This window comes from Zea mays, chromosome 4 (assembly GCF_902167145.1).
Source record: "Zea mays cultivar B73 chromosome 4, Zm-B73-REFERENCE-NAM-5.0, whole genome shotgun sequence".
NCBI classification, from domain to species: Eukaryota; Viridiplantae; Streptophyta; class Magnoliopsida; order Poales; family Poaceae; genus Zea; species Zea mays.
Window position 1 is genome coordinate 158,268,466 of NC_050099.1, and position 26,571 is coordinate 158,295,036.

Genomic DNA, 26,571 nt, shown 5'->3' on the forward strand with positions numbered 1-26,571 from the left:
CCTAATTATGTCCTCCCTAGATCCAAATGTTTCTACGCCGTCGACCACCAATGTGCTGCCATAAGGGTCTCGACCACCGATTTCTCGCTATAAGGGTATGATGCCCAAGGAAGATATAAGCGAAGACAAGCTGTGCGTCCCTGAACATATTTCCTCCTAAGGCCTAGTAGATACTTTAGTATTGCACGTGTATTGAGATAGATTTAGGTATAACTTAAATTAATTTACACCTCAATCCAGCTCAACACACGTGGATTATGGTCAATACTAGAATAGTCAAACAAAGGTCAGGGTAGAGAGTTCTGAAATCCATCCACTCGCCAATTTCACCGCCAAAACAAGCTGCGCGTCACTGATTCGTGCGCTTTTGGTCACCGGAATAGAAAAGAAAAAAAGACGTAATTTGGAATCATTTTTAAATGTTTTTGCAACCTGAAAGTAAGGAACTATTGAAGAGAAAAGGATATGTTTCCAATATTTTTCTAAGGACTTTTTTATATTGGAAACGAGATGCTATAAGTGGGACGAATACAGAGAGTCTGAGGTACCAATTGGGAGACTGAGCGTAGTACCGTGGCTGGCCTCCGTTGTGGGCTGGTTGCTCTCCCTCGATGTGCTGTGCTGTTTACTGGACGAAATGGGCCTGATCAGCACTACCGTACTGGACCGACAGAATGTGTGGAAAACAATTGGATTGGCACATTTGTGAGCCTGGGCCAGAAAGGGAATGAACCACGGATCTGCTGCCCCCGTGGTCGAGCAAAGGCCTCGTGCAGTCGTGCTCCTCGTCGTGTGTCCCTTGGGCAGATCAACAAAAGGAGACAGAACAACTGAAAGCTTTCATAGTAGTTATACTAGTCCAATCAAGCTGTTGACAACTTTGTCGTTGTAGTATAGTGGTGAGTATTCCCGCCTGTCACGCGGGTGACCCGGGTTCGATCCCCGGCAACGGCGTTTTCATTTTTTTTTTGTTCTTTGCGAGTTCAAACCGTGCTAAGTAGAAAAAGGGCATGGGCTCATTATTGGGCCTGGTCCAGGAGAAAATACCATATTGGGCCGTGCCGACTTCTCGGTAAGGCACAATTAGGATGAATTACTCATCATTTTTTTTTGCCGATCCTGATAGAGCGGTTTTAACCAATAAATTGATGTATGACAGAATGTGCTTTGTGCCTTCTTTCAACGGCCTGATGTTCAGGAAGCCACGGTCTATCTCACACCCGGATTTAAGGGGTGAATCCGGGTGCGTCTCAATACATGTGAGAAGAATGGCTCTTTTGATGCGGGCAACCGAACGCACGGTATCTGGTTCCTTCGTGGCCTCGTGCAGATCAACAGAAGAAGGAGACAGATCACATACACGACGCGTACTGACGATTCAGAAAGGCCGAGATCAGGTTTACCTGTCATGTACATGCCTGATTATTGGGGTTTGTATTGTATGCTCCATTGGATCTGGCAAGTTCACATGCGACATGCATGGCACAAACACACGGTCATTTACACACCAGATGCTTCAGTGAAACCCAGATCTTCAGTCCACGCATGCCACATTGTACGTTCTACTTCTACCGATAGATCATATCGGAAAGGATTACACTGTTGTGTTCGTTGCCTGTCGGGTAGGGCTAGGCATTCGGTCTATTAGGTAATTCAGTTCGGTCTATTCGGGTTTGTGAAATTTCGGGTTCTGAAAAATTATAACCGAAATTTTCAAAAATATTTTAGGAACCGAATCCGAATAGACTCAGAATTTCGGTTCGGTCTATTCGGTCCACCGAATAGACCCGAATTGTAGAGAGACTAGTATATTATGTTAAAATATGTACAATGAATAATTAATTGAAAGTACTATTACTACAACAAGTGACTATAAAAATTAGCATACAAAGATATATATACTATCGTTAACATGATATTATTATTTCTAGCTAATAAGTTCATAAATCATATAATAATACCATCACATATCAAGAGTTTTTTATATTTCGGGTTATTAGGTCTATTCGGGTTTTAAAGGTTAGGAACCGAACCCGAACCCATACCCAAAAATATAGCACATATAAGAACCGAACTCGAACCCGAAAACCCGAATAGGCCGATAATTCGGTCTATTCGGGTTCGATTCGGGTTCGGTTTTAAAATGCCCACTCCTACTGGGAGGCCTGCTCAGTAGGGATGAAAACGGGACGGGAAATTCTCGTACCGTCCCGTTTCGAATACTGTTTTTTCTCGATCGTTTTCGAATTGTTCAGGAACCAATTAGAAACGGTACGAAAACGATTTAGCTAGTTTTTCGACCGTTTTCGTATTTTTCGTTTCCGAGTCGTGCTAATACCGTTTTTCTACCAGTTTATATAATATGAGATAGATCTAACATATACTTTATTTAAGTTATAGACTTTTGTTCTGTTCAAGTGAATGAATACGCGAAAAGCAAATGTTATAATTACTCTAACTAATGTCAATGATGAAAAAGAGTTGTTTGTGTATTTCTAAATCTTAAAAATTAGGTAATACATCACTTTATTATGTTTTTGATAAAACTACAAAATAGTTATCTTTCCGACTATAATTTATCGTTTTCGAATAACCGACACTTTCGATCCCGTATTTCGATCGTTGGTTTTCGTTTTCGTCACGATAAAAAATATGAAAACAAAAATAATTTAGCTGTTTTTTCGATCGTTTTCTACCGTTTTCATTCCTACTGCTCAGGTGTCCGCTGTCCGGTCAATAAGTTCCCCTTCCTCTGCATCCTGCAGCCACATTTGTATTTGTCTGCAGACCGGAGCATGGAACATGAAGGCCAAGCAACTGACTGTGGGTTATTATCATGCTATGAGGCTATCAGGAATATACCTTTTGTGACCACTTCTGAGTTCATTTTTTTCATTTGAGTTCTTTGTTGAAGCTATACATGAGGCCACACCTACGCTCTCGTCAGACCGTGACCTGCTGTACCAAACGAGCACAGTACGACGACCAAGGAGAGAAGAGAGGCTGCCTTACCTGCGAGCACGTTACGGCCTATGGCTGCCGTCTGGCCGTCCATTTTTCTTTCAGCCACAAAGTTTGAATAGTACTAGATGTGATTCAATCCTAACGAAGACATCCTGGTCGTTGTAGTATAGTGGTGAGTATTCCCGCCTGTCACGCGGGTGACCCGGGTTCGATCCCCGGCAACGGCGCTTTTTTTGTTTTTGTTTCGTTCTGCAAGTTCAAACCGTTTTAAGTAGGAAAAGGGCATGGGCTCATTATTGGTCCTGGTCCAGGAAAAATACCTTACTGGGCCGGGCCGACTTCTCTCGCTAAGGCACAATTAGAATCAAACAATGCAACTACGCTGCGCTGACTCAACAGGTTTTTTTTTTTTTTTGCCCATCCCCTGATAGAGCGGTTTTAACCAATGAATGACAGAATGTGCTTTGTGCCTTCTTTCCACGGCCTGATGATGATTAGGAAGCCACGGTCTAGGAAACAGGTCCGCACTGCTTGCTGTGTGGGCTGTACTGCAAAACAGGTCGCCACGATGGGTTCTCAAAGCACTTGGTCCATGAAATTGGATGGGGAACTCGAACTGAACCAGCAAGAATGAAACACGACCATCGGTTTTACTTGCAGAGCTCAATAGGTTTAGCAGCTGCCAGAGAAGTATAGGTCTACTGCGTACATCTCTACCACTGCACGGTAGTAGTACAAAACTATGATACACATATTCCCCTATACATTTAAGCAGGATCTACCACTGGAACAGTTCGAAAACTATTTTTGAACCCGGCAAAGGCGATCTGCCTTCTGAAAGAGAAAGGCAGCAGCCTGTCAATACGCGCACTCCACCATATGCCAACATTCTGAGGCTACTCTTAAAGCGCAGCCCGCTGCCTACAGGACCGTCAAAATCTTGCTTTCAGTCTTCCAGGCATGCAGGTAGCTATCGTTCATCTGAATTTCATCCGTGTCCTGCTACAGGCTCATGGATATGCGGTGAAAAATCCAAATCCGAACGCTTCCTCTTATTAAACGCGGCTGTCTAAGTGATCAAATCTTATTACTAGACTTAGCTTGAGCATAATATATATGGAGATGCATTGAGTAATTTGATATGATATAATTGGGGAAAATCACATACCTCGTTTGACACAAATGATGTCCCTTTATCCTATTTAATGTTTAAGTGATGTCAAATCTATGTATGATATGCTCAGTAGTGAACTCATTACCTCCTCATGTATCATATTATTAAAGAGAAATAATTTCATTCCATTTAGTGAAGTAATTCGTAGCAACTAAGGCGAAGTGATATCCATTTTATGATGGGGATGAATCTGGTCAATGAAGTATGACCCCAACTGTGAAAATGACATGGTTTGATGACAAGATGAAGCATAACAACATACACAAGTTGAATATTTCTAAACAGTTGTCACTCTTATAATCTTTATAGTAGTAAAAACAATTGGCAAACATAGTAAGCCAATAAACATTAGCTCTAAGCAATAGCAATTTCATCTTCAGAGCCAATTGATGCATACCACAAATATCTTCATGAACTTCTCATAGTTATTCTTATTTAATCAAATCCTAGACATTTCAAAAATAATTATCTAGTGATCCTTCTATATAGCTCATCATTATGCAACATAAACTTGAATGAACTATACCGAAAATTCATTTCAACTTCAGCACTTGGATCATGGAAATACTTTACATTTTGAGTTCTCTAATCATCCAAAACGACTCCAATAACATTAGAATTCAAAATAAGCTAATTTGTGCCTTCACTAAGAAAGCCGATCTAGTTGACTTCTAGAACCGACCTGGCTAGGTTAGGGAAGTCGGCCTAAGAGCAACTCCGGTGGTTCTCTAAAAGACTTCCTAAATCAATAATTTAGGTAGTTAACATGAGAACTATTCTCCAACAGTTCTCTAAATGAACTTTCTAAATTTAACAACTTGTCATCTAACCTCATTTTCTCTCTACATTTGGCAACCATTTAACAACTCCCTAAACAAAAATGTTGACTGCATTATATAGTTTTTGTGACTTATTTTTTATGTGGATAAATACAAAACAAATTACAACCTATATTTAGAGAACTATTGGAGAACTCACATTTTTTTACTCCAAAAGCCATTTAGCAACTTCTTAAATCTGTGATTTAGAGAGCTAAAATTTACATAACTATTGGAGTTGCTCTAACCACTTTGAGCACACCTACACATAAGGGAGGAAAGTCGGCCTTGCAGACTCCCAAAGTTGACTTGACCGACTCCCAAATCTGGCTTGGTCGACACTGATCGATCAAAGTCATATGAAAACAATTACATTAGCTCTTTTTATAGAAAAGTTACACCCATTGACATGAAAGCCAGATGCATGTTGAGCCAACATGTTAACACTTTATAATTCTCATGTCTTGTATACCAAATTCAAAATTCGCTAAAAGAATCAATGGTATATTGAGGTTTCAATTTTTGGAGAGGCTAATTTGGTTTTGTTAGTTGCCCCATAATATCATTGATTTTTATAATAATTATAAGGTTTCCATATTGAGGTTGCTTAAGAGCATATTCTTCAACTCATCAATATAATCGGTTGTTTTATCCTATAATTTATCAAAGTGTGCCATAACCTTATTATAAAGGGTTACAATATTATTATCAATAACAATTTTATGATTTTGAAACATCCTAGCATGAGTGGGGTATAAGGATCAATTACCTCTTTATCAAACTTCATCTTTGATGTAGTGAATATATAAGCAACAACGTCACTGAGAGCACCTAGAGGGGATGAATAGGTGATCATGTAAATTTTGCTCAAAACAACACAAGCTTGGTCTATAATATAGGTTAGAGGAAATAAGGCTGTCTCCAGCAACGTTGTCGGCGTTTCGACCCCGGGGGGTCCCTGGACCGACGAGTAAAATTGTCGCTGTGTGTCCCAGCCCAGATGGGTTGGCGCGAGACGAAACACAAGGGGAAAAACGTGGCTCGTGTTATCCTGCGCCAGGGGGATGCGCTTGCAGTAGGGGTTACAAGCGCTCGCGAGAGAGAGAGGGTGAGCCTGTTCGTCGGCCCGTTCTCCCGCGCGACCCCCCCCCCCCCCCCCCCGCATGAGGGCCCTAGACCTCCCTTTAATAGATGCAAGGAGAGGGTCCAGGTGTACAATGGGGGTGTAGCTATGCGCTAATGTGTCCGGCAGAGAGGTGCCTGAGCCCTGTGTACATGCCAACGTGGCTGTCGGAGAGGTGCTAGAGCCCTGTGTACGCGGTATCGTGGCCGTCGGAGGAGCGCTTGAGCCCTGTAGAAGCACAGTTGTCGGGGCTGTTGGGACCTTGCTGACGTCTCCTTGCTTCCGTAGGGGGCTGAGAACCACCGTCGTCATGGACGCACGCGGGGAGCCATCATTACTTGTTACTGGGGCGAGCCTGGATGGGACGTCGGTCTTGTTCCCCCGTAGCCTGAGCTAGCTAGGGGTAGGGTAACGATGCATCCTCCGTGGCGCGGTCGGTCCGAGCCCAAGGTCGGGCGAGGTGGAGACTCCTCCTGAGGCCGAGGCCGGGGTCGGGCGAGGACGCGATTCCTCCCGAGGTCGAGGTTGAGGCCGAGCCCTGGGGTCGGGCGAGGCAGAGACCACCTTCTGAGGTCGAGGTTGAGGCCGAGCCCTGGGGTCGGGCGAGGCGGAGACCACCTTCCGAGGCCGAGGCGGGGGACGAGCCCTGGGGTCGGGCGAGGCGGAGACCTCCTCCTGAGGCCGAGGCCCAAGGTCGGGCAAGGCAGAGCTTTCTGTTGCGCCTGAGGCTGGACTTAGCTGTTGTCAGCCTCACCCTGGCGGGTGGCACAGCAGTCGGAGAGGGGCGAGCGGTGCTGTTTTCCTGTCAGGTCGGTCAGTGGAAAGGTGAAGTGACTGCGGTCACTTCGACCTTGCCGACTGAGGCGCGTGTGTCAGGATAAGGTGTCAGGCGATCCTCGCATTAAATGCGCCTGCGATACGGTCGTTTGGTGAGGCGATTTGGCCAAGGTTGCTTCACTACGAAGCCTGCCCGAGCTGGACTTCGAGCGAGTCGAGGGTGCGCCCGTTGCTTGAGGAGGCCCTCGGGCGAGGCGAGAATTCGTCCAGGACTACTGTTCCCGCCCGAGGCTGGGCTCGGGCGAGGCGAGATCGTGTCCCTTGAGTAGACGAATCCTTGACCTGAATCGTGCCCATCAGTCTCTGCAGCTTGTGCTGATGGTGGTTACCAGCCGTGTTTAGGAGTGTTGGGGGTACCCCTAATTACGGTACCCGACAGTAGCCCCTGAGCCTCAAAAGGAGTGTTGGTACTCGCTTGGAGGCTTTGTCGCACTTTTTTGCAAGGGGACCGGCCTTTCTCGGTTACACTTTGTTCTGGTGGGTGCGTGCGAGCGCACCCGCCGGGTGTAGCCCCCGAGGCCTCAGAGGAGTGGTTTGACTCCTCTGAGGTCTTAATGCCTTTCGTGATGCCTCGGCCGATCTAGTTGTTCCCTCATGCGATCTGATTGTAGCCCGGGTGCGTGGTCAGGTTCCGAGTTTTCAGGCTGGTTTGTTGACGCTGTCAACGGTTTGACCGTAGCCGGGTTTGCGAGAGCAGCCCCCGAGCCTCTGCACGGAGCGAGAGGACGATCAAGGACTGTCTCGACTTTTATCATACGCCCCTTCATCGCCTTTCCGCAAGGAGGAAGGGGGGGGGAAGCGCCATGTTGCCCTCGGAGGGCGCCGAACATGGTGTCCCCAGTGAGTTGCTAACGGGTGATCCGAGTGGACGCCCGTGCCCCGTTCAATAAGGGTCGGCTAGTGGCCCAGAGGCGCGCTCCAAAAGTACCTGCAGGTGATTTGCCGGACCCAGACCAGTTCGATAGGGTCCGAGGGCTCGATGCCTCCCTCTGATGGGATTCCATTACAAAATCGCTCCTGCTGGTCTCGGAAATGTCCTAGGGTACCTCGGGAGCATAGCCCGAGCCTTGGCCATGTAACGGACGTACCCAGAGTCATCCCTCGCTCTGCGTGCTCTGGGGCGGTTGTCGAACCCTTCCGAGGGGCCAGCCTTCGAACCCCTGATCAGTAGTGGGCGCGGAGCCCGAGTGCTTTAAGGCGGTTGTCGAACCCTTCCGAGGGGCCAGCCTTCGAACCCCTGATCAGTAATGAGCCTGAAGCCCGAGTGCTCTGGGACGGTTGTCGAACCCTTCCGAGGGGCCAGCCTTCGAACCCCTGATCAGTAGGAGGGCTCGGGGCCCGTTTCCTTCGTGGAGAAGGATCCCTTTCGAAAGATCCCCTTTCCCGGTCCCTGTAGCAAGAGAGAGAAAGGGGAAGAGGAAAAGGATGTGAATTTAAACGGTGTGGCGCACCTTTTTTGACGCGGTCATCATGGCGGAGGTGAAACGGCGCCTGCTTCGCCTGCCAAAGGTGTTGCTTGCCCTGCCGAGGAGTTAATGCGACGAGACGGGCGGTTCGCGGGGCGGCCGTTGCGCGTGCGCGAGTCGTTCGAGGAACGGAACACAGGCGCGTCGTCTTCACGTCGTGGGAGAGGGCTCCACTGCTGCTCCAGGAGGGGACGTGAGCCTGCAGATGATTTGACTGCTGCTTTTGCTCACCTGCTGCCGCCATTACTGCCGGTCCACTTTTGGCCATATCGACCGTCGCGCCTCCTCCCGTGGCTGACTGACCTGTGATTGTTGTGCTCGATTGGCACTGTTGGGCCATGCGCAGGGTTGCCTCGAGTCGCGGCACCGGTTCCGCAGTCGAGGAGGCGCGGCATTGGCGCAAGTGGCGGTGCGGTTGCTTGCACGTAGTAACTGGCGCGCCGGTTACATGACGTGTGGGCCTGGGCCTCCATACTAGATGCGACAAGGCCGAGGGGGTGCGCCCTCGTGGTGCGGTTGCACGCCACCTGCCTTTCGACCGCTGGTTTCGGCGAGGATGGAGGAGTGCTTGTAACCACGGGGCGGTTACACGCTCCACGTGCGGTGGTTTGGCTTCTTTCGTTCCGGGCCAGCTTGCATGACATGTGGGACCTAGCCCCCGTGTCATAGGGGGAGGGCCCTGGAGTACGTTGGTGAAGACTTTGTCCGTGACGCCTGAGGACGTGAGTGGGGAGAGCCGCCTTTAAAAAGGGATCGATCCCCCGGGCGGTAGCCATGCCTTCGCACTCCCCTCATGCATCGCGCCCTTCCACCTTCCGAGCCCCCGGATGGGGGGCACCCGCGTTGCCTTCGTCTTGCTGCCGTTGGAGGAGCGCGACCTCGCGGGGGTTGGCATCCTTCAGCCATCGCTCGGCTTCAAGGATTTTCATCATGCAGCCCGGCTGCATTCCCTCACCAATGGTCATCCAGGAAGATGACCACCAGTTTGATGGTGGGGAGAAGCAAGCCGGGCTGCGGCCTCTGCCCCACCCTCAGCTTCAAGGATCTTCATCATCTGAGCTGGGGAGGGGGCAGGGCAGGTCGGGGCCTGTCTCCACGTGAGCAGCGGCCCGTTCCTTCCCTCGATGATCGGGGGAGAGGGGTGTTCGTTGTCCGTGGAGCTGGTAGCTGCCGCGTGTCTGGCTCCCTAGTCTGAGCGGCTCTGGCACTGCTTCCGGTGCCACCTCCCATCGCTGGGGCGGAGCGTGGCTGTCCGCCCACCGTACGGGCGGCTGTTGCGTCGTGCGCACCAGGGGACCGTCCAAGACGTCGCACGCCGCTAGGGCGGCGTTCGTGTTCTTGGATTGTCTTGTCCTCACTCCGGCACGACGCCTCCGCGCGGAGGTCAGTGCCTGCCCGTCCGCGAGGGCTTGAGTGGGGATCTGTCGGTGCAGGCTAGGGCGGTCGCCATTCGTTGGCGTAGCGCCGACGCGCAGGTGGCCGCTGTCGTCGGTGTTGAGGTGGTGGTCGTCAGAGGAGGTTTCTCCGCCGACGAGACAATCGGCGCCACCCGCGGACAGACCTCCGGCTCTTTGGCTTTGACTTCTTGTCCTCGCCCCTCGTGTGGGGACGTGGGCGAGGGCCTTCCTACAGCAGCATTTGCCCTGAGGTCATTGTTGTTGCTGTTGCAGTGGTCGCTGACGAGCCACCTGGAGTTGGTTATCCCGTAGGCCCTCCGGTGTGGAGGTTGTTCATACCCGCGGGAGTGGAACCGGAGTTCCGATTGTAATGGCACCCTGAGTGTGGGTGTATGTTCATTATGGCTATCGGGGCCTGAACATCTAGGTATTTTGGCGTGAAGCCGTGTTTCTTCCTCATTTCGAGCACCAGGACTCGCATGTCGGCTAGTTGAACCGCTTAACCGAGTGTGAGTTGCCCTGCGCGGAAGGTGACGAGTGAGGTATCCGTATCCCGGAGGCGTAGGAGTCCCTCAGCTTGGTCGGCCTTGCCGCTCAAGGCTTCTCTTGCTTAGTTCTAGAACCTTCGCCCGCTCTGTGATGAGCTGGAGCTAGAGGCAGCGGTGTCGGCGTGGACAGAGGCGGAGTCGGCTCGAGAAGAGGCTTCGTCGGCCCAGGAGCAGGTGGCCTCCCAGGCCGAGGAGGTGCTGCAGCGGCGGCTGGAGCTTGGCCAGGTCATCCGCTAGCTGGACCAACCTCGGAGTCACGCTGCCGAGGCCGTGAGCCAGGCTGATGTCCTCGGGGGACAGCTGGCTGAGGCTACGGAGCGGCCGGTCGAGGTGTCTGCTCGGGTCGGGACCCTTGCGGAGACCCTGGCTGCGATGGCCCAAGCGCGGTGCTGGCGTCCTCCTTCGAGGTAGAGATCATACCGCCCGTGTCGCCGTCCGAGGCCGGGCCAGATTCCACCGAAGGTGGAAACAAACGCCGAGGGTGCTGCTGCTCCCTCTGTCGATGTCTGAACCTGCAGGAACAGTTTGTCTGTAGTATGCGTATGCTTGTTGCGGTCGTCGAGGCCCAAACATCTTATTGTTGTGTTATAAAGCTGTGTTTCCTTTCCTCTTGTTTCGAGTATCAGGACTTGTTCGTCGGTAGCAGAACCGCTTATCCGAGCGAGAGTTACTTTTCGCGGAAGGTGATGAGTGAGGTATCCGTATCCCGGAGGCGTAGGAGTCCCTCGGCTCGGTCGGCCTTGCCGCTTATGCACACTCTTACTCGTTCATAGGATTCTGTTACCGATATAGTCGAGAAGGCACGAAAATCGTTCTGGCAGAAAAGTTTTCGAGCGTTAGGACTTGTTCAGCAGCAGAATCGCTTATCCGAGCGTGAGTTACTTATCGCGGAAGGTGATGAGTGAGGTATCCATATCCCGGAGGCATAGGAGTCCCTCGGCTTGGTCGGCCTTGCCGCTTACGCGTACTCTCGTCGTTTTCAGGATCCCGCTATCGAAGCAGTCGAAAAGCGCGAAAGACGTTCTGGCAGAAAGACTTTTTCGAGGAAAATTTTGATGCAGAGGGGGTTCCCCCTTCTAGCCCCCGAGGGAGGGTCGGGCTTTGCCGAGGCAAGGCTGACCCTTCCTTGACGGTTAGACTTTATTTGTGTATGTATAGAAAACGAGGTATATGAACGACTTGAAAACATCTTAAGGGTAAAAGCGACGTAGCTGTCGGATGTTCCAAGCGTTGCTGTAGACCTCGCCTTGATCGTTGGCCAGCTTGTATGTTCCGGGCTTCAAAATCTTGGCGATGATGAACGACCCTTCCCAGGGAGGAGTAAGCTTGTGGCGCCCTCGGGCGTCCTGCCGCAGCCGAAGTACCAAGTCTCCCACCTAGAAGCCTCGGGGCCGAACCCCTCGGGCGTGGTAGCGTTGCAGAGACTGCTGATACCGCGCCGAGTGTAGTAAGGCCACGTCCCGAGCCTCTTCGAGCTGGTCCAGTGAGTCTTCTCGGCTGGTCTGGTTCCTTCGGTCGTCGTACGCCCTTGTCCTCGGGGAACCGTATTCTAAGTCTGTGGGCAAGATAGCCTCGGCCCCATAGACTAGAAATAACGGTGAGAAACCAGTGGCTCGGCTTGGCGTCGTCCTCAAACTCCAGACCACCGAGGGTAGTTCCTTCATCCACCGCTTGCCGAACTTGTTGAGGTCGTTGTAGATCCTCGGTTTAAGTCCTTGCAGAAGCATACCGTTGGCACGCTCCACCTGCCCATTCGTCATGGGGTAAGCTACGGCGGCCCAGTCCACACGGATGTGGTGGTCCTCGCAGAAGTCCAGGAACTTCTTCCCAGTGAACTGGGTGCCATTGTCGGTGATGATGGAGTTCAGGACCCCAAAGCGATGGATGATGTTGGTGAAGAACGCCACCGCCTTCTCGGACCTGATGCTGGTTAGGGGTCGGACCTCGATCCACTTGGAGAATTTGTCGATGGCGACCAGCAGGTGCGAGAAGCCCCCGGGTGCCTTCTGCAAGGGACCGACGAGGTCCAGACCCCACACAGCAAACGACCAGGTGATGGGTATTGTCTGCAGGGCCTGAGCGGGCAGGTGCGTCTGTCTCGCGTAGAATTGACACCCTTGGCAGGAGCGTACAATCCTAGTGGCGTCGGCCACCACGGTCGACCAGTAGAAGCCTTGTCGGAAGGCGTTCCCAATGAGGGCTCGAGGTGCTGCATGGTGGCCGCAAGCCCCCGAGTGTATCTCTTGCAATAGCTCATGTCCTTCGGCGACGGATATGCATCGTTGGAGGATGCCTGAGGGGCTGTGGTGGTAGAGCTCCTTTTCATCACCCAGTAAGACGAACGACTTGGCGCGCCGCGCCAGTCACCGAGCTTCGGCCTTGTCGAGGGGTAGCTCTCCTCGGTGGAGATATTGCAGGTATGGGGTCTGCCAGTTTCGATTAGGCATGACCCCATTCCGCTCTCCCTCGACGCGCAGTGCCTCACCCTCGGCGGCCGAGGATACCTCGGGCTGGGCCGAGGCCTCCTCGGGCTCGGGCGTGTCGTCGGTCTTGACGGAGGGTTGATGTATGTCTCTGGAGAAGACGTCCGGGGGAACCGTTGTCCGCCCCGAGGCTATTTTAGCCAGCTCATCCGCGGTCTCGTTGTACCGTCGAGCGATGTGGTTGAGCTCCAGCCCGTAGAACTTGTCTTCCAGGCGTCGAACTTCGTCGCATTAGGCCTCCATCTTCCGGTCGCGGCAGTGGGAGTTCTTCATGACTTGGTCAATGACAAGCTGCGAGTCGCCACGAGCGTCGAGGCACCGAACCCCTAGCTCGATGGAGATGCGCAACCCATTAACCAGAGCCTCGTACTCGGCCACGTTGTTTGACGCCGGGAAATGGAGGCGCAGCACGTAGCGAAGATGTTTCCCGAGGGGTGAGATGAAGAGCAGGCCCGCGCCGGCTCTTGTTTTCATCAGCGACCCATCGAAGTACATGGTCTAGAGTTCCGGTTGGATCGGAGCTATTGGTAATTGGGTGTCGACCCATTCAGCCACGAAGTCCGCCAAGACTTGGGACTTTATGGCCTTCTGAGGAGCGAACGAGATTGTCTCGCCCATGATCTCCACTGCCCACTTTGCTATCCTACCCGAGGCCTCTCGGCATTGGATGATCTCCCCCAGGGGGAAGGATGACACCACAGTCACCGGATGAGACTCGAAGTAGTGTCGCAACTTTCGCCGCGTCAGAATTACTGCGTACAGTAGCTTCTGAATTTGCGGGTAGCGGATCTTGGTCTCGGATAGCACTTCACTGATGAAGTAGACCGGCCTCTGGACGAGCAGTGCGTGCCCTTCTTCTCGTCTCTCGACTACGATCGTGGCACTGACCACCTGAGTGGTTGCGGCTACGTAGATCAAGAGGGCTTCTCCCACAACGGGGGGCACCAAGATGGGCGCGTTTGTAAGGAGCGCCTTTAAGTTTCCGAGGGCTTCCTCGGCCTCGGGGGTCCAAGTGAAGTGCTCGGTCTTCCTTAAGAGGCGGTACAAGGGTAGGCCTTTTTTGCCGAGGCGCGAGATGAAGCGGCTCAGAGCCGCAAGGCATCCCATGACCCTTTGTACTCCTTTCAAATCTTTGATAGGCCCCATGTTGGTGACGACCGCGATTTTCTCCGGGTTGGCCTCGATGCCCCGCTCGGAGACGATGAACCCCAGGAGCATGCCTCGGGGGACTCTGAAGACACACTTCTCGGGGTTGAGCTTCACGCCCTTCGTTCTTAGACACTTGAATGTCGTTTTAAGGTCAGAGAGGAGGTCGGAGGCTTTCCTCGTCTTGACTACGATGTCATCGACGTAAGCCTCGACCGTTCGGCCGATGTGCTCTCCGAACACGTGGTTCATGCACCTTTGGTATGTTGCACCTGCATTCCTCAAACTAAATGGCATAGTAGTATATCAGTACATGCCAAAAGGTGTGATGAAAGAAGTCGCGAGCTGGTCGGACTCTTTCATCTTGATTTGGTGATACCCTGAGTAGGCGTCGAGGAATGACAGGGTTTCGCACCCAGCAGTGGAGTCCACAATCTGATCGATGCGAGGCAGAGGGTAGGGAACCTTCGGACATGCTTTGCTTAGACCAGTGTAGTCTAAACACATCCTCCATTTTCCACCTTTCTTTTTCACAAGCACAGGGTTGGCTAACAATTCAGGATGGAATACCTCTTTGATGAACCCTGCAGCCATCAGCTTGTGGATTTCCTCGCCTATGGCTCTGCGCTTTTCTTCGTCGAAACGGCGCAGAGGATGCTTCACGGGTCGGGCACTGGCTCGGATATCTAGTGAGTGCTCGGCGACATCCCTCGGTATGCCTAGCATGTCCGAGGGACTCCACGCAAAAACTTCGGCGTTTGCGCGGAGAAAGTCGACGAGCACTGCTTCCTATTTGGGGTCGAGCTCGGAGCCGATCCGGACTTGCTTGCAGGCGTCGTTGCCGGGGTCGAGAGGGACGGACTTAACCGCCTCTGCTGGCTCGAAGTTGCCGGCGTGGCGCTTCGCATCAGGCACCTCCTTGAGAGGCACTCTAGGTCGGTGATGAGGGCCTCGAACTCAACGAGGGCCTCAGCGTACTCCACGCACTCCACGTCGCATTCGTACGCGTGTCGGTACGTGGATCCGACGGTGATGACCCCGTTGGGGCCCGACATCTTGAGCTTGAGGTAGGTGTAGTTGGGGACGTCCATGAACTTGGCGTAGCACGGTCTCCCTAGCACCGCGTGGTAGGTTCCTCGGAACCCGACCACCTCGAACGTGAGGGTTTCCTTTCAGAAGTTGGAGGGAGTTCCGAAGTAGACAGGCAGATCGAGTTGTCCAAGGGGCAGGACGCGCTTCCCGGGGATGATCCCGTGAAAGGGTGCCGCACCGGCCCGGATCGTGGACAGATCGATCTCCAAGAGCCCGAGGGTCTTGGCATAGATGATGTTGAGGCTGCTGCCTCCGTCCATGAGGACCTTGGTGAGCCTGGTGTTGCCGATGACGGGGTCGATGACGAGCGGGTACTTTCCTAGGCTCGGCACGCAGTTGGGGTGGTCACCTTGGTCGAAGGTGATGGGCTTGTCGGACCAGTCTAGGTAGACTGGTGCCGCCACCTTTACCGAGCAGACCTCCCGGCGCTCCTGCTTGCGGTGCCGAGCGAGGCGTTCGCCACTTGCCCACCGTAGATCATGAAACAGCCGTGGACCTCAGGGAACTCCTCTGCCTTGTCGCCCTCCTTCTTGTCGTTGTCTTGGCCTTTGCCACCTTCCGCCGGGGGCCCGGCCTTATGGAAGTAGCGCCGAAGCATGACGCATTCCTCAAGGGTGTGCTTGACGGGACCCTGGTGGTAGGGGCACGACTCCTTGAGCATCTTGTCGAACAGGTTGGCCCCTCCGGGAGGCTTCCGAGGGTTCCTGTGCTTGGCGGCAGCGATAAGATCTGCGCCGGCGACGTCGCGTTTTGCTTGCGACCCCTTTTTTGCCTTCTTCTTCGCACCGCGCTGGGCGGACGCCTCGGGGACGTCTTCCTGCTGGTGCCCCTGAGGCCGCTTGTCCTTCCGGAAGATGGCCTCGACCGCCTCCTGACCAGAGGCGAACTTGGTGGCGATGTCCATCAACTCGCTCGCCTTGGTGGGAGTCTTGCGACCCAGTTTGCTCACCAGGTCGCGGCAAGTGGTGCCGGCGAGGAACGCCCCGATGACATCCGAGTCGGTGATGTTGGGCAGCTCGGTGCGCTGCTTCGAAAACCGCCGGATATACTCTCGCAGGGATTCGCCTGGCTGCTGGCGGCAGCTTCGGAGATCCCAGGAGTTCCCAGGGTGCACGTACGTGCCCTGGAAGTTTCCAGCGAAGGCTTTGACCAGATGGTCCCAGTTGGAGATCTGCGCAGGAGGCAGATGCTCCAGCCAGGCTCGGGCGGCGTCGGAGAGGAACGGGGGGAGGTTGCGAATGATGAGGTTGTCATCGTCCGTTCCACCCAGCTGGTAGGCCAGCCGGTAGTCCACAAGCCACAGTTCCGGCCTTGTTTCCCCCGAGTACTTAGTGATGGTAGTCGGGGTCGGAACCGGGTCAGGAACGGCGCCCGTCGTATGGCCCGGCTGAAGGCTTGTGGACCTAGTGGTTCGGGCGAGGGGCTCCGATCCTCCTCACTGTCGTAACGTCCCCCACGCCTGGGGTGGTAGCCTCGGCGCACCTTCTCGTCGAGGCGGGCTCGACGGTCGCGGCGGTGGTGCTCGTTGCCGAGGCGCCCCGGGGCTGCAGGCGTCGCGTCCCGCATGCGCCCGGTGTGGACCGAGGCCTCCCGCATAAATCGAGAAGTCGTTGCGCGATGCTCCGGGGGGCACCCTTGCCTTCGGGAGGCAGAGCTCTCGACCCGTCGAACCGCGGCATCCTCCAGGAGATTCTTGAGTTCTCCCTGGATACACCGCCCCTCGGTGGTGGATGACTCCGTCATCGCTCGGAGCAGCATTGCCGCTGTAGCCAGATTCTGGCTGACCCCGCTGGAGGCCGGAGGCAGCCTTGCCCTGGCATCGTCAGCGATACGGCGCTGGACGTCCCGGGCCTGATGACGCGCTTCTCCGGCGAGTGCTCAGTCTGCCCACTCCTGCTCGATGTTTTGCCGGAGCTGCACAAGTTGTCCTGCTTCCTCGTCGAGCTTGGCCTGCATCTCGTGGATTTGCTCGAGCTGTGTGTCCTGACCCCCCCACAGGGACTGGGACCACAACTAGCTCCTGCAGGATGTCAACGCGAGGCGCAGGCCCAGGGGGATCGTCATCCTCCGGCATACCGAGGTGGTTGCCTTCATCGTGACCCCCTAGATCGACGTGGAAACATTCACGACTTGGGCCACAACCCTCGTCGTCAAGGCTGTGGCCATCATCGGAGCAATCGGAGAGGCAGTAGTCACATGCGGTCATGAAGTCTCGCATGGCACTGGGATTACCGAGCCCATAGAAATCCCAACCAGAGTCGGGCTCGTCTTCTTCCTCGGAACCCGGGGGCCCGTAGGTCGAGACGACCGTCAGTCGGTCCCAGGTTGACCACATATGGTACCCTAGAAGGTTAGGATATGCCTTTATGAAAGCGCTCACCGAAGTGGGGTCACTTGTGAAAGGGAAATGTGCCTTTGGGCCATTTCTAAGTATTTTGGTGATTGAGTGCAAACACAAGTGCTTAAATGTGAAAATATGCCCATGGATGAACAAAGTGCAAATCACAAGTAAAGGTATGTTTCTAAGCCTTAGTACATTGGTTTTGTGTACTAATACCTTGTTCAAGTGTTAGAAACAGGAAGAAGAAGAAAAGAAAGGAAGTGGAGAGTGGCTGTGTAAAGCCAAAGGCTGCTTCGGGCTGGGGCACCGGACTGTCCGGTGTGCACCGGACAGTGTCCGGTGCGCCAGACCAGCGCAGAGCAAACCAGCCGCTCTCGGGTTTTTCTCCGGCGACTTCGGCTAAAATTTACCGGACTGTCCGGTGTGCACCGGACTGTCCGGTGAGCCAACGGTCGGCCGGGCCAACGGTCGGCCGCGCGATCGGCGCGCGACACGTGGCCGAGCCAACGGTCGGAAGGAAGCACCGGACTGTCCGGTGTGCACCGGACATGTCCGGTGCGCCAACTGTGCGCAGATCTGACTCAGACAGCAACGGTCGGATGCGCTGTTTAAGGAAACAAATCAGGCACCGGACAGTGTCCGGTGTGCACCGGACTGTCCGGTGCGCCACGAGACAGAAGGCAAAGATGGCCTTCCAGATTTGTTCCCAACGGCTCCTAGCTGCCTTGGGGCTATAAAAGGGACCCCTTGGCGCATGGAGGAGTACACCAAGCATTCCTTGAGCACTCTTGATCACTCACACATCAATCTCGCGCACTTGTTCGACATTCTAGTGATCTGAGCTCCGTTCTAGTGTGCTAGTCTTTTGAGCTCAAGTCTGGGTCTTGTGTGTGCGTATTCGCTGTGATCTTTGTGTCGTGTGTGAGTTGTTAATCCCTCCCTTGCTCTGTGATTTTCTGTGAACATCTTTTGTAAGGGCGAGAGGCTCCAAGTTGTGGAGATTCCTCGCAAACGGGATTGAGAAAAGAAAAGCAAGAACACCGTGGTATTCAAGTTGATCATTGGATCACTTGAGAGGAGTTGAGTGCAACTCTCGTCCGTTGGGACGCCACAACGTGGAGTAGGCAAGTTTTTGTACTTGGCCGAACCACGGGATAACCACCGTGTCATCTCTGTGATTGATTTCTTGTGGTTATTGTGTTTTGACTCCTCTCTAGCCACTTGGCCATACTTGTGCTAACACTTAACAAGTTTTTGTGGCTTAAGCTTTAAAGTTTTACAGGATCACCTATTCACCCCCCCCTCTAGGTGCTCTCAATTGGTATCAGAGCCGTTCTCTTCAAGAAAGGGACTAGCCGCCCGAAGAGATGGATCCTAAGGGGAAGGGAATCGTGATCAACGATAAGGAGAAGGAGTCCTTCGTCAATGAGCTCAAAGATGACAAGCCTATCGACTCCGGCTTGGGTCATAGACGAAAGGAAGGGAAGAAGAAGAAGACAAGGCGCATCAAGGAGATCGTCTACTACGACGACAGTGATGAGTCTACTTCTTCCCAAAAGGACGACGACCACAACGACTACGAGCAAAGGAAACCGGTTAATTCTAACTTTTCCTTTGACTACTCTCGTATTCCGCAAAGCTCAAATTCACATTTGCTTTCCATTCCACTCGGCAAGCCCCCACACTTTGATGGGGAGGACTACGGATTTTGGAGCCACAAAATGCGTAGTCACCTATTTTCTCTCCATCCTAGTATATGGGAGATTGTAGATAGTGGAATGCACTTTAATAGTTCAGATAGTCCTATATTCATTAATGAGCAAATCCATAAGAATGCACAAGCTACCACTGTTCTTCTAGCTTCATTGTGCAGGGATGAATATAACAAAGTGAGCGGCTTGGATAACGCCAAGCAGATCTGGGACACCCTCAAGATTTCTCATGAGGGGAATGACGTTACCTTGCTCACCAAAATGGAGTTGGTGGAAGGCGAGCTTGGACGATTCGCGATGATAAGGGGCGAGGAGCCAACTCAGACATACAACCGGCTCAAGACCCTTATCAACAAAATAAGGAGCTACGGAAGCACGCGATGGACGGACCACGACGTCGTCCGACTAATGCTCAGGTCCTTTACCGTTCTTGATCCTCATTTGGTGAATAATATTCGTGAGAATCCCAGGTACACCAAAATGTCGCCCGAAGAAGTCCTAGGAAAATTCGTCAGCGGGCGAATGATGATCAAGGAGGCAAGGTATGTGGACGACGCCTTGAATGGACCGATCAACGAGCCGCAACCTTTTGCTCTCAAAGCCACAAGGAGCAAGGAGGCGCTACCCAGCAAGGTGGCGCAAATTGAGGCAGCCGGTCTTAATGATGAAGAAATGGCCCTCATCATCAAGAGATTCAAGACGGTGCTAAAGGGTCGCAATGGACAGCCGAGCAAGACTAAGACCAAGGGGAAGCGATCATGCTTCAAATGCGGTAAGCTTGGTCATTTTATTGCTAATTGTCCTGATAATGAAAGTGACCAGGAAAAGGGGAACAAAAGGGAGAAGAAGAAGCATTACAAGAAGGCAAAGGGCGAGGCGCATCTAGGCAAGGAGTGGGACTCGGATTGCTCCTCTTCCGACTCCGACAATGAAGGACTCGCCGCCACTGCCTTCAACAAATCAACCCTCTTCCCCAACGAGCGTCACACATGCCTTATGGCAAAGGAGAAGAAGGTATGTACTCGCAACTCTACCTATGCTTCTTCAAGTGAGGACGAATCTAGTGAAGAGGATGAAGTAGATTATTCATGTTTGTTCAAGGGCTTAGATAGATCTAAGATAGACAAAATTAATGAATTAATTGATGCCTTGAATGAAAAGAATATACTTTTAGAAAAGCAAGAGGATTTGTTGTATGAAGAACATGATAAGTTTGTAGAGGCTCAAAAATCCCTTGCATTAGAAATTAAGAGGAATGAAATGCTTGCTTGTGAAGTGTCAACATGCCATGATTCTATTTCAAAATTAAAGAGCATCAATGATGACTTAAATGCTAAACTAGTAAAAGCACAAAAATCCAACTCTTGTGTTGAACATGTTGAAATTTGCACTAGGTGTAAGGATGTTGATATTAATGCTTGTAGTGAACACTTAGTTTCCATTTCAAAATTGAGTGATGAAGTGGCTAGTCTTAATGCTCAACTTAAGACTAGCAAAAGTGATTTTGAAAAACTAAAATTTGCTAGGGATGCCTACACGGTTGGTAGACACCCCTCAATTAAGGATGGACTTGGCTTCAAGAGGGAAGCCAAGAACTTAACAAGCCATAAGGCTCCCATTCCCGCCAAGGAGAAAGGGAAGGCCCCTATGGCTACTAGTGCTAAAAGGAACCATGCATTTTTGTATCATGATAGAAGACAAACTAGAAATGTAAGTCATGATGCTTTTGATTCATATGTTTATGATTCTCATGCCATGTTTGCTCCTAGTTCCTCTTATGTGTATGATAGAAATGTTACTAGGAGAAATGTTGTTCCTAAAAGAAATGCTATTCATCATGTGCCTAGAAGGAATGTTATTCATGCTCCTAGGAAAATAGCAAATGAACCTTCTACAATTTATTGTGCTTTGAATGCTTCCTTTGCAATTTGTAGAAAGGATAGAAAGGTAATTGCTAGGAAGTTAGGGGCAAGATGCAAGGGAGACAAAACTTGCATTTGGGTCCCTAAGAATATTTGTGCTAACCTTGTAGGACCCAACATGAGTTGGGTACCTAAGTCCCAAGCCTAAATTTTCCTTGCAGGTTTATGCATCCGGAGGTTCAAGCTGGATTATCGACAGCGGATGCACAAACCATATGACGGGGGAGAAGAAAATGTTCACCTCCTACGTCAAGAATAAAGATTCCCAAGATTCAATCATATTCGGTGATGGGAATCAAGGCAAGGTAAAAGGGTTAGGTAAAATTGCAATTTCCAATGAGCATTCTATTTCCAATGTGTTTTTAGTAGAGTCTCTTGGTTACAATTTACTATCTGTTAGTCAACTGTGCAACATGGGGTATAACTGTCTATTTACTAATGTAGATGTGTCTGTCTTTAGAAGAAGTGATGATTCACTAGCTTTTAAGGGTGTATTAGACGGCAAGCTTTACTTAGTTGATTTTGCAAAAGAAGAGGCCGGTCTAGATGCATGCTTAATAGCTAAGACTTGCATGGGCTGGCTGTGGCATCGCCGCTTGGCACATGTGGGGATGAAGAACCTTCACAAACTTCTAAAGGGAGAACACGTGACAGGATTGACTAATGTAAAATTCGAAAAAGATAGACCTTGTGCAGCTTGTCAGGCAGGTAAACAAGTGGGAGGAGCACATCACAGCAAGAATGTGATGACCACTTCAAGACCCCTGGAGCTGCTGCATATGGACCTCTTCGGACCCGTCGCCTATCTGAGTATAGGAGGGAGTAAGTATGGTTTAGTTATTGTTGATGACTTTTCCCGCTTCACTTGGGTGTTCTTTTTGCAGGATAAGTCTGAAACCCAAGGGACCCTCAAGCGCTTCCTCAGGAGAGCTCAAAATGAGTTTGAGCTCAAAGTGAAGAAGATAAGAAGCGACAACGGATCCGAGTTCAAGAACCTTCAAGTGGAGGAGTTCCTTGAAGAGGAAGGGATCAAGCACGAGTTCTCCGCTCCCTACACACCACAGCAAAATGGTGTGGTAGAGAGGAAGAACAGGACGCTCATCGATATGGCGAGGACGATGCTAGGAGAGTTCAAGACCCCCCGAGTGCTTTTGGACGGAAGCCGTTAACACTGCTTGCCACGCCATCAACAGGGTCTACCTTCATCGCCTCCTCAAGAAGACGTCGTATGAGCTACTAACCGGTAACAAACCCAATGTATCGTACTTTCGTGTTTTTGGGAGTAAATGCTACATTCTAGTGAAGAAGGGTAGAAATTCTAAGTTTGCTCCCAAAGCTGTAGAAGGGTTTTTGTTAGGTTATGACTCAAATACAAAGGCGTACAGAGTCTTCAACAAATCATCGGGTTTGGTTGAAGTCTCTAGCGACGTTGTATTTGATGAGACTAATGGCTCTCCAAGAGAGCAAGTTGTTGATTGTGATGACGTAGATGAAGAAGATGTTCCGACGGCCGCTATACGAACCATGGCGATTGGAGAAGTACGGCCACAGGAACAAGATGAACGAGATCAACCTTCTTCCTCGACCATGGTGCTACCCCCAACTCAAGACGATGAACAGGTTCATCAACAGGAGGCGTGTGATCAAGGGGGAGCACAAGATGATCATGTGATGGAGGAAGAAGTGCAACCGGCACCTCCAACCCAAGTTCGAGCGATGATTCAAAGGGATCATCCCGTCGATCAAATTCTGGGTGACATTAGCAAGGGAGTAACTACTCGATCTCGATTAGCTAATTTTTGTGAGCATTACTCCTTTGTCTCTTCTATTGAGCCTTTCAGGGTAGAGGAGGCCTTGCTAGATCCGGACTGGGTGTTGGCCATGCAGGAGGAGCTTAACAACTTCAAGCGCAATGAAGTTTGGACACTGGTGCCTCGTCCGAAGCAAAATGTCGTGGGAACCAAGTGGGTATTCCGCAACAAACAGGACGAGCACGGGGTGGTGACGAGGAACAAGGCTCGACTTGTGGCAAAAGGTTATGCCCAAGTCGCAGGTTTGGACTTTGAGGAGACTTTCGCTCCTGTGGCTAGGCTAGAGTCCATTCGTATCTTGCTAGCATATGCCGCTCACCATTCTTTCAGGTTGTTCCAAATGGATGTGAAGAGCGCTTTCCTCAACGGGCCAATCAAGGAGGAGGTGTACGTGGAGCAACCCCCTGGCTTCGAGGATGAACGGTACCCCGACCATGTGTGTAAGCTCTCTAAGGCGCTCTATGGACTTAAGCAAGCCCCAAGAGCATGGTATGAATGCCTTAGAGATTTCTTAATTGCTAATGCTTTCAAGGTTGGGAAAGCCGATCCAACTCTTTTTACTAAGACTTGTAATGGTGATTTGTTTGTGTGCCAAATTTATGTCGATGACATAATATTTGGTTCTACTAACCAAAAGTCTTGTGAAGAGTTTAGCAGGGTGATGACGCAGAAATTCGAGATGTCGATGATGGGCGAGTTGAACTACTTCCTTGGGTTCCAAGTGAAGCAACTCAAGGATGGCACCTTCATCTCCCAAACGAAGTACACGCAAGACTTGCTAAAGAGGTTTGGGATGAAGGACGCCAAGCCCGCAAAGACGCCGATGGGAACCGACGGACACACAGACCTCAACAAAGGAGGTAAGTCCGTTGATCAAAAGGCATACCGGTCAATGATAGGGTCTTTACTTTATCTATGTGCTAGTAGACCGGATATTATGCTTAGTGTATGCATGTGTGCTAGATTTCAATCCGATCCTAAGGAGTGTCACTTAGTGGCGGTGAAGCGAATTCTTAGATATCTAGTTGCTACGCCTTGCTTCGGGCTCTGGTATCCAAAGGGGTCTACCTTTGACTTAGTTGGATACTCAGACTCCGACTATGCTGGATGTAAGGTCGATAGGAAGAGTACATCGGGGACGTGCCAATTCTTAGGAAGGTCCCTGGTGTCATGGAACTCTAAGAAACAAACCTCCGTTGCCCTATCCACCGCTGAGGCCGAGTATGTTGCCGCAGGACAGTGTTGCGCGCAACTACTTTGGATGAGGCAAACCCTCAGGGACTTTGGCTACAATCTGAGCAAAGTCCCACTCCTATGTGATAATGAGAGTGCTATCCGCATGGCAGAAAATCCTGTTGAACACAGCCGCACAAAGCACATAGACATCCGACATCACTTTTTGAGAGACCACCAGCAAAAGGGAGATATCGAAGTGTTTCATGTTAGCACCGAGAACCAGCTAGCCGATATCTTTACCAAGCCTCTAGATGAGAAGACCTTTTGCAGGCTGCGTAGTGAGCTAAATGTCTTAGATTCGCGGAACTTGGATTGAATTGTAGCATACATGTGTTTGTGCATTTGATCAGGTTCATTCTGCATTTTGTTGCTTATTGTGGTGCTCAAGTTGTACCAACACTCCCTGGACCTCACAAGTCCGTTGCAAAGTGATGCACATGTTTAGGGGGAGATGTGTTACAACTTGACCCTTTGAGACTAACCATTTGCTTGAGTTTGCTTGATTTAGTCTCGAAGGTTAATTGAAAGGGAAAGGTGAACTTGGACCATGCAAGACTTCCACTGCACTCCGATGAGAGGGTAACTAATTCCAAGTTCATCTCATGAACTCTTATTGCCATTTGATCTTAATTGAAGATTTTTGTGAGGCAATGGGGTTAAAAGGGCCAAGATTGATCCCGTTTTGGTGCTTGATGCCAAAGGGGGAGAAAATAAAGGCCAAAGCAATAAATGGATCAGCTACCACTTGAGAAATTTTGAAAAAGTATAATAGAGCTTTTGGTTTGTCAAAACTCTTGTATTGTCTCTTTTGTCAAAAGTTGGCTTCTTGTGGGGAGAAATATTGATTATGGGAAAAAGGGGGAGTTTTTGAAATCCGTGGTCAAATTCTTTGGAATGACTCTCTTTGTGCTTCAATATGTGTGTTTGACTTAGAGATAGAAATTTGAGTTTGATTTGCAAAAACAAACCAAGTGGTGGCAAAGGATGATCCATATATGCCAAAATTGAATCAAAACCAATTTGAGTTTTTATTTGAAGTGATTTTGCACTTGTTCTAGTTGCTTTATGTTGTGTTGGCATAAATCACCAAAAAGGGGGAGATTGAAAGGGAAATGTGCCTTTGGGCCATTTCTAAGTATTTTGGTGATTGAGTGCAAACACAAGTGCTTAAATGTGAAAATATGCCCATGGATGAACAAAGTGCAAATCACAAGTAAAGGTATGTTTCTAAGCCTTAGTACATTGGTTTTGTGTACTAATACCTTGTTCAAGTGTTAGAAACAGGAAGAAGAAGAAAAGAAAGGAAGTGGAGAGTGGCTGTGTAAAGCCAAAGGCTGCTTCGGGCTGGGGCACCGGACTGTCCGGTGTGCACCGGACAGTGTCCGGTGCGCCAGACCAGCGCAGAGCAAACCAGCCGCTCTCGGGTTTTTCTCCGGCGACTTCGGCTAAAATTTACCGGACTGTCCGGTGTGCACCGGACTGTCCGGTGAGCCAACGGTCGGCCGGGCCAACGGTCGGCCGCGCGATCGGCGCGCGACACGTGGCCGAGCCAACGGTCGGAAGGAAGCACCGGACTGTCCGGTGTGCACCGGACATGTCCGGTGCGCCAACTGTGCGCAGATCTGACTCAGACAGCAACGGTCGGATGCGCTGTTTAAGGAAACAAATCAGGCACCGGACAGTGTCCGGTGTGCACCGGACTGTCCGGTGCGCCACGAGACAGAAGGCAAAGATGGCCTTCCAGATTTGTTCCCAACGGCTCCTAGCTGCCTTGGGGCTATAAAAGGGACCCCTTGGCGCATGGAGGAGTACACCAAGCATTCCTTGAGCACTCTTGATCACTCACACATCAATCTCGCACACTTGTTCGACATTCTAGTGATCTGAGCTCCGTTCTAGTGTGCTAGTCTTTTGAGCTCAAGTCTGGGTCTTGTGTGTGCGTATTCGCTGTGATCTTTGTGTCGTGTGTGAGTTGCTAATCCCTCCCTTGCTCTGTGATTTTCTGTGAACATCTTTTGTAAGGGCGAGAGGCTCCAAGTTGTGGAGATTCCTCGCAAACGGGATTGAGAAAAGAAAAGCAAGAACACCGTGGTATTCAAGTTGATCATTGGATCACTTGAGAGGAGTTGAGTGCAACTCTCGTCCGTTGGGACGCCACAACGTGGAGTAGGCAAGTTTTTGTACTTGGCCGAACCACGGGATAACCACCGTGTCATCTCTGTGATTGATTTCTTGTGGTTATTGTGTTTTGACTCCTCTCTAGCCACTTGGCCATACTTGTGCTAACACTTAACAAGTTTTTGTGGCTTAAGCTTTAAAGTTTTACAGGATCACCTATTCACCCCCCCCCCTCTAGGTGCTCTCAACTTGGTGGATCAAAGCTGAATCTAAAAGGCACGGGGTGGAAAACGGACGGTACCTCTCGATCGATGGACGGTGACGAGGTCGCGCCGGGGACGGACTGCACCGTTATCTCAGGTACGAGGCTAACGCCCAGCAAG

At 51.1% G+C, this 26,571-nt stretch overlaps 2 non-coding genes across 2 annotated transcripts; both read left to right on the top strand.

Moving 5' to 3' along the window:
- Positions 1–882: 882 nt before the first annotated feature.
- On the top strand, positions 883–954 carry TRNAD-GUC (transfer RNA aspartic acid (anticodon GUC)). Its single transcript has one exon. It is a non-coding gene; the product is annotated as a tRNA-Asp (tRNA).
- Positions 955–3,119: 2,165 nt separating this feature from the next.
- On the top strand, positions 3,120–3,191 carry TRNAD-GUC (transfer RNA aspartic acid (anticodon GUC)). Its single transcript has one exon. It is a non-coding gene; the product is annotated as a tRNA-Asp (tRNA).
- The last annotated feature ends 23,380 nt before the right edge of the window (positions 3,192–26,571 follow it).